We start from the raw sequence: 12018 nt of genomic DNA on the forward strand, positions 1-12018 counted from the left end.
AGTCACCGGAATATCATTGTTTACGTCAAATCTACCTATGGTTTAAACACGGAAATATGCAGTGTCGCAGGCTCTGGACACACAGCATGAGCCAAAAGCGAGCTTGAACAACTCGGGAGCATTCTTCATTTCTTCTCAAATAAAATGTGTAGCTGAGTCCACGTGCATCAGAGTTTCACCACGGGACAAAGAAGGCTCCAAATTAACATCCATGTAGAATATTATTTTATTATAGAATAAGAAATTTAAATATGCTAATTTGAAGCTGATGTATACATTATTAAGTCTCAACAGTAATTCTGATAATTTTTCAAAATATAGACCAACCAAAAGATTTTTTTAGGTACAAATCTTTGATCACTGACATGGTGTAGAGTTGCCAACACATGGTGATAATAGAAAGCAAACTGACTTCTAGTTGGTTTTTTGGTTTTTAAATTATCTGCAGACATTACCCCCACCCAAGGCAGACAGCTATCACCCATGCACACCCCAGCACATGGGCCCCTCACCCATTTGTCAACCCAGCTGCTATGACTCCAACTTCCAACCTGAGCACACAGGCAGTAGAGATTTATGTTTATTTTTAAAAACCCTCTGTTGGCGAAGCTATTCCTATAGTTCTCTTTTTGCATTTCAGGCCATTTGGCCTTGGGATTGATTTATAGGAGGTCTAAGACATTTTTTATTGAAATATGGAACCAACAAGGTGTCCCCAGGGGAAAGCTGGCTGGTTGGCTAGTAGCCGAGGGCTCACTCAGGATGACACCAGGTTGATAAGTTTATCACAGCTCGAGTTCATTCCACAGCCTCGCAAGTCTAGAAACTGCACTTTCTCACTATTCCCAGAGGAGGTCAAATACATACCAAATGGTCAGCATATCCATTTACAGGGGGAAACATGGCATTTCCGTTACTAGAGGACTAACTCCCCTGTCTAGCTCTTCTTTGTGGTGGACCTTTGTTGCCCTCTCTGTATTTGGAGACTTTGCCCTTCATAAGTGGTATCTCCCAAAGTAGAGTAGAAGAGGGTGCTTTCCCAGACTCCCTCAAAGCTAAGATAAAGCCACAAGACCTGGATTTTTCCAATCAGATACATCCACATGAGATTTTGGCCTAGCACTGTGCAGAATCGGTTTGGTTTGGTTTGGTTTGGTTTGGTTTGTTTTGGTTTGGTTTGGTTTGGTTTGGTTTGGTTTGGTTTGGTTTGGTTTGGTTTGGTTTTTAAAGAGGATCGCACTGAAGGTGATTTTAAAGCAGCAGTGACTCAGATTGGGTATCTACTTTCCAACATTGATATAGTTTGGTTGTGTGTTTCCTCCAAATCTCATGTTGAAATGTGATCTCCAGTGTTGGAGGTGGGACCTAGTGGGAGGTGTTTGGGTCAGAGGGGCAGATCCCTCGTGAATGGTTTGGTGCTGTCTTTGTGGCCGTAACTTCTCATTCTATGAATTTGTGCAAGATCTGGTTGTTTAAAAGAGCCTGGCACCTCCCCCTCTCTCTTATTTCCTCTGTCATCATGTGACATGCTGGCTCCCCTTCACCTTCCGCCATGATTGTAACTGTAACTTCCTGAGGCCCTCATCAGAAGCAGATGCCAACATCACACTTCCTGTACAGTCAATCTGCAGAACCATGGGGCAAATAAACCTCTTTTCTTTACAAATTACCTGGTCTCAAGTATTTCTTTAGAGTAATGCAAATGAACTAATACAAACATCAATGGTGACCTCTACTAGTATATCTTTGACCAAAGATGACATTCTTGGGATTGTCCCTTGAGTCATTCCATCAATAGGTCTGCTACAGGCTGCAGAGCACCCAAGCATAACCTTCTGGCTCTCCCAGTGAGTATGTGAGCTACCAAAGACCCTGTAATAAACTTCATTTTCTGCATCATTTAGCTAGAATGGGTTTTGTTATTTCCAGTATCCAAGGAAGCCAGATAAGTAATTAGGAGGCTATAGGTACAGCATATAATGTCCATAGACAGTACTGAGGAATATTTTGTGTGAGTCAAAGTGAGAACTGTCTATAAGAGAGCACCTATCTATGATTACATTATGTCTCCCAGGTAGGCTTCTATCCCAGAGAGTGATGTTCACACAATGTCAGAGTTTGTGCCTCCTAACCCCACTTTTTATGCTGTAATAAATATGTTCTTGATGGCACTATATTAATTTCACTGATTAAATGACAAGTCAGAGTTGTTCCCATGGGCTGACACTTTCCATTTAATTTTAAGTAGTCTAATTTATTTCTACCTAATTCAGAAACCTTATATATAAACTCCCATGAGCCAACTCCTCCTATTTAATTTTATGTAATTAGTTTAATTTATTTATATTCAATTAATCAACTTTATTTCTAGGTTACTGTGGGCATCTCACTGCTATCATCATATACCATCTACAGTTGTACAGTTGACATAAGTTCTTGGAGTCTTTATTTTAAACTTTTTTTTTAGATGGAGTCTCACTCTGTCACCCAGGCTGCAGTAAAGTGGCATGATCTTGGCTCACTGCACACTCTGCCTCCTGGCTTCAAGCAATTCTCATGCCTCAGCCTCCTGAGTAGCTGGAACTGCAGGTGTGTGCCACCACACCTGGCTAAGTTTTGTAGTTTTTTTTAGTAGAGATGGGGTTTCACCATGTTCCCTGGGCTGGTCTCAAACTCCTGCCCTCAAGTGATCCACTCGAATTGGCCTCCCAAAGTGCTGGGATTATAGGCATGAGCCACCAATGCCTGGCCTTTTTTTTTTTTTTCTTTTAAAAGTAAACTCATATCATGTGAACTAAGAACCCCTCTCAAAGCAATCAAATTTTGTCATATTCACTCTCTATGAAATTTCACTAAAAGTTATTCAGTATTATAGGAAATTATTTGAACACCTTAAAGGCTACCATTTTGTTTCTAAATCAAAACTCAAATGTAAAGTTTTACTACCTTAGGTAAAAATTACTTAACTTCCTCAGATGTAATATATATAGCACTTAAACACCACTTGAAAGATGCTGCTGGGAAAAAGAGCTCACAACTCGTCCACCAGCTCTTAAAACTCTTGGGTGGTTTCTAGACAGTCCTGACAAAAGCAAAGGGATGGACAAGTGGCACCTTAAAGTCCTCAGATTCCAAAATTGTAGAACTATTCATGATGGGACTCTTAGAACTTCTAAAATCTTAAGTGTATTTAAATTATTTTGCCATATGGTGGAAAGTTACTACCAGGCAAGGTAATGACTGGTAGTGCAGAATGCTAATTTTCTAATACAAAGTTCTGACAACATAGTTGTGTTTGTTGTGTCATTTGTCTCTGTTCTCTTTGAGCTTCACAGGGTGAACAAAAGTTTACCTGGAAAGATGCTTTTGACAAATTCACTGAATTCAGAAGATTTTGCAGCTGTCAAAAGTTATTCCTGGGCTTTCAAACATCTTGCTATATTTTTGACAAGAAAATTTTCACTAAGCCATTTAAATCATATACCAGGAGTAAGCCAAAAGTTTTGAACAAAATATTCTATACTAGGCCAAGATGGATCTTTCTTTAAAAGGAAAAAAAAATACACTTAAGGGTTGAAAAAGAGGTTTTCATGTACTCACTCCCAAGAAGTAAATTTGAATGAAAATTAAATGTTTATTCAATTTTGTTTGACAAAGCATAATGTTAAAAGACAGTTTTCTGGATATTAACTTTTCAAATGGCAGATTAACTTAAATTACAAACTCTTAAAACCATAAACTAGGAGACCCAGCAACCTAGTAGAAGACTGTGACATCCATTAGCTGGTGCCATCATCATAGAAGGATGTGGTAGCTGAAATGTCCTACCAACCATTATCTGGTCCAGTGATTTCCAACCTTTACTTATTCACCTACTACTTCGGGATTTTTGTCATGTGATGTACTACATGCATTTGTATTTACTTTTTCTTTTACAATCTCTTTCTTTAAACCAACACACATTTTTATACTTACATAAATTTGATTTTGCCTTAAGCATTAATATCTATGAAATCATAGGGCTGAGGTATGTGATAAAGACTAGTTAGATGCTTACCATTTTTATTTCCTCTTCTTGGTGACACAAGAAGACCCCTCTTCAACCATCCTTGTTTTAGGCTGGCACCATATGACTGGGTTCTGGCCAATAGAATCTGAACAGAAGTGACACTTAAACTTACAAGCCTGGCCTCTAAAACATCCTGCATGTTCTTCCTTGCTCTCATTCTGCCGTCTGTGTGACTAGAAACAGTGGACTCTGAGATGGCAGAGCCTGGTTCTCTAACTGCTTAGAGAATGGTTGGCCATTAGGGCACCCAGTCCTGCAGAAGACTTCACATAAACAGCAAGTAAACTTTTATTGTGTCATGCCATTAAGACTTTGTAGTTGTGTTTGGTCCTCAAGATCACACTTTGGTTTAATGATTCAGTAAAAGGACTCACTGAACTTTAAAAGACTGTTATGCTCACAGTTAATTACAGCGAAAGGACAGAGATTAAAATCAGCAAAAAAGCACATAAGCTATTTCTATTGGTCAGAGGCCAGGAGAGTCCAGGCATAAGTTTTCAGCTGCCCTTTCCCAGTTGAGTCATGTAGACAGTACTTAGTTCTCCCACCAATGATGTGTGACAACACGTGCTAAGTATTGTCAGCCAGAGAGTCTCACCAGAGTCTGCGTGTCCAGAGTTTTTATTGGGGGTTTAACAACGTAGACATGGCAGATTACCCAGGTGGATGACCTTTTCTCCATCCCCTCCAGAGGTCAAGCTGATGTCGTGCTGCTCAAAATTCCCACCATAAATTACATTGCTACTACAGACTCTCTGATGGGCCAAAGGTGTCTGGCAAAGACACACATTCTTAACAGGCAAAATGTTCCAGGGGCTTAGAAATTATTTCCCACGATCCAGGTAAGTGCCAAAGCTTTCTTTAGAAGAGGCAGGGTTTGGGCCACTCATACTTTCTTGTTGATCCTTTACTACATGGTAGTCTATTTGCTATATAGCAAGGCCTAATCTACCCTGGCTAAAATGTAATGTATAATATATATATTATTATATGTTATATAATAATAATAATAAATAGTTTAAATATAAATATAAATGTACCTAATGTATAAAGTATAGATTTGTCTAACACACATGAAAATAAATACACAATAAAAGAAATATTTATTCACATAGTTCCTGAAATTATCTTGTATAATTGAAACATGAGTATAATACTAACAGTAGTACACATATCATACTTTAGAGAATATTGATCTGGTCTAACCTCTCATGTTAAAATGTGAGAAAGTTAAAGAGCCCAACTCCACACTGACTTTTGTCCAGGGGAAAAGACCGTGGTCTGGAAGGAAGGATTATTGGACAACATGGGGTCTGAGGCAGCAATCACACAGATGAGTTCTCAGCAGCTTCTCCAGGCAGGGATGTCCAAGGGCTATGATAGAAAGTTCTCAGGAGCTACGAACCTCTGGAGCCTACCAATCCCTAGCCCCTGGGTTGTTCGGACAATCTTGGGGCACCCTGCCCCAAGAAATTTACCAAGCCTTAATGTCAATCTCGATGTCTCTTTCTCTCTCTCTCTCTCTCTCTCTCTCTCTCTCTCTCTCTCTCTCTGTCTTCAAATCTCTTCCATGAGTATAAGCTCCCTGGATTCTGTTCCTTTACAGCACTACAGGGTGAGGGGAACACAAAGGTATGGACCTAGGGCTGTGACTTACAAACCCAGAGCTCGTAAAAACCGGATTTATTCAGTTTCCATGCTTTAACATTAACGTTCAAGAGAGAAAAGTGAGAATGGCCCAGCTTGGCCCAGTCGGTTGTGACTACAGGGCTCCAGGTTAGGTGGTCAAATGGCACCACCAAGAGAGATGGAGCTCCTGGGGGGACGTGGATGGGCAGAAACCATCCATTTATCTTGTGCAATAGACAATCATGGGATAATAGAACAAGGGTTGAAAACCCATCCTCCAAGTAAATGACAGATCTTCCAGAACACAAGTCTGGCCCTTCATTTAAAATTTTCATTTTATCTGAACCAACCTTTTCTTCTAAGGGTCAATCCAATTACTTGGGACAAATACCAGTGGCACTCTGATCCTCTATCAATCCTCGGAGGACAGATCTGAAAAGGGAGGGCTGGAAGAGCAGCAGGGTCTCAGTCTGATGGGCCATCCAAATGGCTCCTCTGTGTGGATGGCAGTTTAGAATTACAGCTCCAGGGACCCTGGATGAGATCTGTTCACGAAGACCACAGACAGATCCCTTGTCTTCTTGCTTCTCTGGACTTGGTAGTTTATGAAGGACTGTTATGGTTCTGCTCCCAATTTGTCCTTAAAGCCATTTTTATTTTTCAAATGCCAAGTGGTTGTAAGTCTGGCCAATGGCAAACAGCATCAGGTTTTTTGCTTCATTTTGTTTTGTTTTAGCTACATTTCAGGGTTCCCTGAGAAAGTGGACCGACGTGCGCCAACTCGTTCTTTGGAGCCAGGATGATACAGGCTCAACTCCTTATCAGAATGGATGAAAACCAGAAGCTCTGAAATTCCAAAGAAACAAAAATATAAGATAGGCACAAAATCACTGGACAATGAAAAAATGAGATATTTTGTACTTTTTGTGTATCGCTTTAGTTTGAATGTTGATATGTTTCACTGCTAAAATATTAATGGATTTGATTACAGGGTGCTACTCCAGACCCCACTGGGAGTATTAAGTACTCTATGGAATACATGTCATATCCCCCTTCTAATCCTACTGAATTTCAAAAACATCTGGCTTCAATCCTTTTGAATAAGGAATTGTGGGCTCATTCAATAGACACAGCAGTACCTTTGGCCCAGACAGGCAGGCCTGGATTTTGAATGCCCTCTTTAGTTCTGTGGCAAGAGACTTCCCTTCCCTGGGCATCAGTTTCCTCCTCTGTAGAATGGAGTTAATCATGGTAACTTCCTCTTGGGGAGGTGGGGAGGAGGGTAGTTGGGATTAAATGGGATAATTTCTATAAGGAATTTAAGAGCCTCCCTGGTTCCCCAGTCCATGCACAACAAAGAATATTTTTCACCTCATAATATCCCCACTCTTTCCACAGAAACCAGGCCCAGCAATTCAACAATCAAAACACGAAAGAATGGGAAACAAAAAAGTCATTCCCAATAAAAGAAAGGCACAAAAGCAGAGATTGACAAGATAATTATCAGAAATGCCACCATGCTTTCAATGAGTAAGGCGCTCACATGGGGCTGCACATGAAAACCAGTAATAACAAACATCTACTCTCATAGGTATCTCTTTATGCTTCTCTTGGATTGATTTTTTTATGGTCTATTAACCGATTCTAACAATTGGTGCAATTATGTGGGTGGCTGGGTAATTTCCTTTCTGCATTGGTCCTGTCATCCTGGTAAGGGATGGGTTGTAAACATTGCCAGCATTATTGACCTATCGACTCCAGAACCCCACGCTGCTTTATTATTTGTTCACCTTTTGAGATGAACTCCTTACTTAAATACTTCACCGCAGTCCGGTCAACTGCAAAGCATCACAATATTTTTCCTTAATGTGAAATCTATGCATGTGAAAAGTCCAGGAACATGTAAATATACGGGTTTCATGAACTTTGTTTAAACCTGCAGAGGGAAGGAATCCAAGAAGCAATTGTATGTAGCATTTTGACTTCTATTTTAACATTTTTAATAAAGTAACCAAAAGAGTCTTTATGCTTAGTCCTCTCCAGTACAAAACAGGACTGATTGCTACTCTCTATTTGTAGTTCTGTGTTTAAAAAAAGAGAGCTTTGAGGCAGTCTCTCTGGCCCTCAGGACTGCTGGGGTCTGTTCACTGTGACTTCCATGGGCACAGAATTGGGAAGATGTAGCACAAGAGTGGCAATTTTGCAAATTCTACTGCGTATTTTCCAAGTGTTTCTCTTCATTCATTTATTTACCCATCATTCATCCATCTATCCTTGGCCTTTTCCCTGCCAGTCACTGAACTAATGTAGGGATGCAAAAGAAAGTAAGACACTGCCCCCATGGGTGAGAGAGACAGACTTTTCATTTAACAGTTCATGATTAACTAGAAGAATGTTTTCTTGTTAAAATGAAAACCCTATCATCATCATTAGGGCATCAATCCTGCTCTTTAGGAGGGTGAAATCTGATCCCTGGAGGTCCTCTTTTTCCAGAGAGAGCTTGGATGGGCAAGGTTCGGCAGAATGAATTCTGTGTTATGAAGGCATGGGATGTGTGAGGCGTCCCAGAGAAACTGCAGAAAATAGGGACTGGCACCAGCAAGACTGAGCTCCAAATGGAGGGAAATGCTGAGCACTGGAATAGTTAAATGGCTTCAAGAGGAAGGAGAGCTTCAAGAGACGGAGTCATGGCCTCCAGAATCAGAGGTCTCAAGGGAGAAGTGGAACTTGGACAAAAGTTGGAAGGGATTCCAGTTATTACAGTTTTGCATTATAAGGTAGCCTAAAACTTGGCGACTTAAAAATATACATATTATTTGGCCAGGCACAGTGGCTCACACATAGCGCTTTAGGAAGTGAGAGGATTGATTGAAGCCAGGAGTTCAAGACCAGCCTGGGCAGCAAAGTGAGACACCATCTCTACAAAAAACGTTTAAAAATTATCCAGACATGGTGGTGAATGCCTCTATTCCGAGCTACTTGGAAGGCTGAGGCAGGAGGATTGCTCCGGCCCAGGAGTTCAAGGTTTTAGGGAACTATAATCACAGCACTGCACGTGAGCCTGGGTGAAAAAGTTAGACCCTGTCTCTAAATATATATATTATTTTATTGTTCCTCACAGTTTGCACATGTCAGGAACTCAGAAAAAAAAAACTTGGTGAGGTGGTTTTGGCTCAGGGTGGGTTACTGGCTGGAGCCAGTAACATTTAACACTGTGAGTTAAAGGAAAGGGGCCAGGAGCAGCCTGTGAATGGCTGGTTGTCTCTCTCGTGGTGGAGTTTCTCCATGTGGTCTCTCAAAGTGGGATAGTTTGAGCTTCCTTATAACATGGCAGCTATAGGGCAGTTGGACTGCTTTATGATGGTACTGGGCTCCAGAACAAGTCTACAGTTCTAGTGCACAGGATGCTTTTCATTCCCTAACCTTGAAGTCATGCAGCATCACTTTTGCCACATTCTATTAGTTACAAAAACGTCATAAGCCTGCCTAGATTCAAGGAGAAGGGAACTGACCCTTACTGTGTGATGCGGGGTAGCAAAATTCTAAAGAGTAAGTGGGATAGGAGCTATAGTCACGGGTGCCTTTGGAAAATGCAATCTGTCTCAGAATGACAAAGGCTGGGGATTGAGAAAGCTGCTTATACCTGAGTACCTGTGTGCTGCCTGTTCTGCAACCAGCCTAAAAGCTCTGCCCTAGTCCCGCTAAATGAGAAATTAAATGCTCCCACTAAATGCTCTCCCCAGCAGCCTCTGTGGTAGTGTACCCGGTACCACTGCCAACAGGCTGCCAGACCCCTCTCTCCTCACCGCCCAGCACCTCTGAGTCCCACTCTGCGTGTCGTCCCACAGTCTGCTCACCTTCCCTACTGCCTGACACTGACATGATGGCCTTCTGCATGCTGTCTTAGTTTCCAGGGGCTGCCATATCAAAACCCATAAGCTGAGTGGCTTTAAACAACAGAAATGTGTTTTCTCACAGTTCTGGAGACAAGAAGTCTGAAATCAAGGTGTCAGCAGGGCCGGGCTCCATCTGAAGCTTTTAGGGAAGAATCTTTCCTTCCTCTTCCCACCCCCTAGTGGTTGCTGGTGGTCTTTGGCATTCCTCCACTCAGAGCCTCAGCATTTCAACCTCTGCCTCCGTCACACGAGGTCTTCTTCCCTCTTCTCAGGACACCAGTCACTAGATCAGAGCCCACCCATCTTAGTCAGTTGAGGCTACTATAACAAAACACCAGAAACAGAGTGGCTTACAGGCAACAGGAATGTACTGCTCACAGTTCTGGAAGCTGGGAAGTCCAACGTCAAGATGCTAAGAGATCCAGTGTCTGGCAAGGGCCCATGGCACAGACAGCAGATTTTTCACTATAACCTCACTTGGTGGAAGGAGTGAATGAGCTCCCTTGTGCCTCTTTCATAAGGGCATAGATCCCATTCCTGGGGGTTTCACTCTGATGACCTAACCACCTCCTAAAGGCCCCACCTCCTAATGCTGTCACCTTGGGAGTTAGGATTTCAACATATGAATTTTGGGGGACATAAACATTCAGACCATAGACCACTGCAGTCCAGTATGATCTCATAAATTGATTATATCTGCAAAGACCCTAGTTCCAAATAAGATATCAGGTACCAGGGACTAGGACTAGAATATATCTCTTGGGGAAACACCCCTCAACCCACACACTTGCCAGTGAGCCATGGAAACCCCAGAGTCACCACCAGGCTTTAGGACTGTTACTTCCTCCCAAACTCAGTCTCTTCCCTCTTTGAGCAGAGCTGCCACCTCCCATTTGGCAGGACTTCTCTCCTTAATGGGACTGTTAGTGACACATAGTTTGGCAAGAACTGTGTCCATGTCTCTGCCAACATCTCTGTGTATTGCAACCCCCTCGGCAGCACTAGTGTGTGTATTCACACATACACACACACACATACACACACACATGTGCCACCTGACTCCACAGAAAATGGTGTTGAGAGCCACAAACAGGGGATTATTGATTTTCTCTTCTCTCAGCTTTTCATTAGTGCCCACAATTGCTTTTGTTCTACTGGCTTCCTTTACCTAGCTTTCTTTAAAATGAGATGTATTAACATCTCAGGCTGGCGTTGCTGCAAAGTTTAAAAAAAAAAATAAAATGAATGTGTTAGCAGAAGGAGCCCAACTTTTTTCCATGAACTGAATGGCTCACCGTTTCTCAGACTTGTCTATCCACTGGGCCTTTCAGGAGTCCAGATGCAGACTTCTTCCTAACAGCCTCTTCAATTACAATAAAAGGGGAGCAGTCAGTGGAAGAAACGCTCACCTGCATTTTGCATCCTTTGATCTGAGAGAGAAATAAAGCTACAAACCCAGTTTGTGGGAGTCCTTGTGTTGATGAATGAGAGCCTCACTACACTGAGAGAGACAAGACTCTAAAGGGCCACATTTTGACTCTTACCTGAAGGACATCACCTGTCCTTTGTTATTCTGTCGTGAGACATGAATACAATTTAAAAATCACCCACATTTAGGTGCAATGGCTCACACCTGTAGTCCCAGTATTTAGAGGGGCCAAGGTGGGAGAATCACGTAAGGCCAGGAGTTCAAAATCACCCTGAGCTACATAGTGAGGCCCCTGTCTCTACCAAAAAAAAAAAAAAAAGTAATCCGCCAGGTGTGGTGATACAAGCCTGTAGTACCAGCTACTCCAGAGGCTGAGGCACTTGAGCACAGGAGTTTAAGGCTGCAAGGAAACATAATCATGCCACTGCATTCCAGCCTAGGCGACAGAGTGAGACACTGTCTCAAAAACAAGAAAAAAATTCACATTTAAATTTGATCACACATGTGCTCAAACCAAAAAGCTCTGTAAGAAAAGATTCAGCAATTCTTAATTAGACCTCATTATATAAAACGGTGTGTGTACAAGTGTGTGTTTATATTTATACACACATTATGGCTGATATCCTGAAATAAACTCATTACAGAACATTTTTTCCTGCACATATAATGACTGTACCATCTTAAATTTGCAAAAGTAGCTTTCTTCATGTTTAAAAAATTCTCTGCTTGCCTATCTAGGCCACATATGGAGGAAATAGTAAGGAGCCCCACTCCCGTAACATTGAATTAATTTAAATCATAATTGATCTAAATTGAAATATAGAAATCAATTGTCAAAACTGAACCCCAACATGACAACAGACCCTAAATATTGTCTGATTAAGAGAAAATGAGGTGCCAGTCAGGGAAACTTAGAGTTATACTCCCACCCTGCCCACCAGCCCTAGGCTGTGTTTTAGTCCAAAGCAGGGCTCTGAGCGGTTCAGCCTCAGGCA

General features: G+C 41.7%; 1 long non-coding RNA gene across 1 annotated transcript in view; it reads right to left on the reverse strand.

The window, feature by feature from the left end:
- Nucleotides 1-375: 375 nt before the first annotated feature.
- Nucleotides 376-12018, reverse strand: part of LOC118154442 (uncharacterized) — a 104527-nt gene continuing 92884 nt past the window's right edge. Inside the window, exons 2-3 of the long non-coding RNA XR_004744288.3 lie at nucleotides 6049-6544; nucleotides 376-4154 (exon numbers count right to left, since the gene is read on the reverse strand). This is a non-coding gene — a long non-coding RNA (uncharacterized LOC118154442). The remainder of the gene's footprint in view (nucleotides 4155-6048; nucleotides 6545-12018) is intronic.

This window comes from Callithrix jacchus, chromosome 1, assembly GCF_049354715.1.
Source record: "Callithrix jacchus isolate 240 chromosome 1, calJac240_pri, whole genome shotgun sequence".
Classification (NCBI taxonomy): Eukaryota; Metazoa; Chordata; class Mammalia; order Primates; family Cebidae; genus Callithrix; species Callithrix jacchus.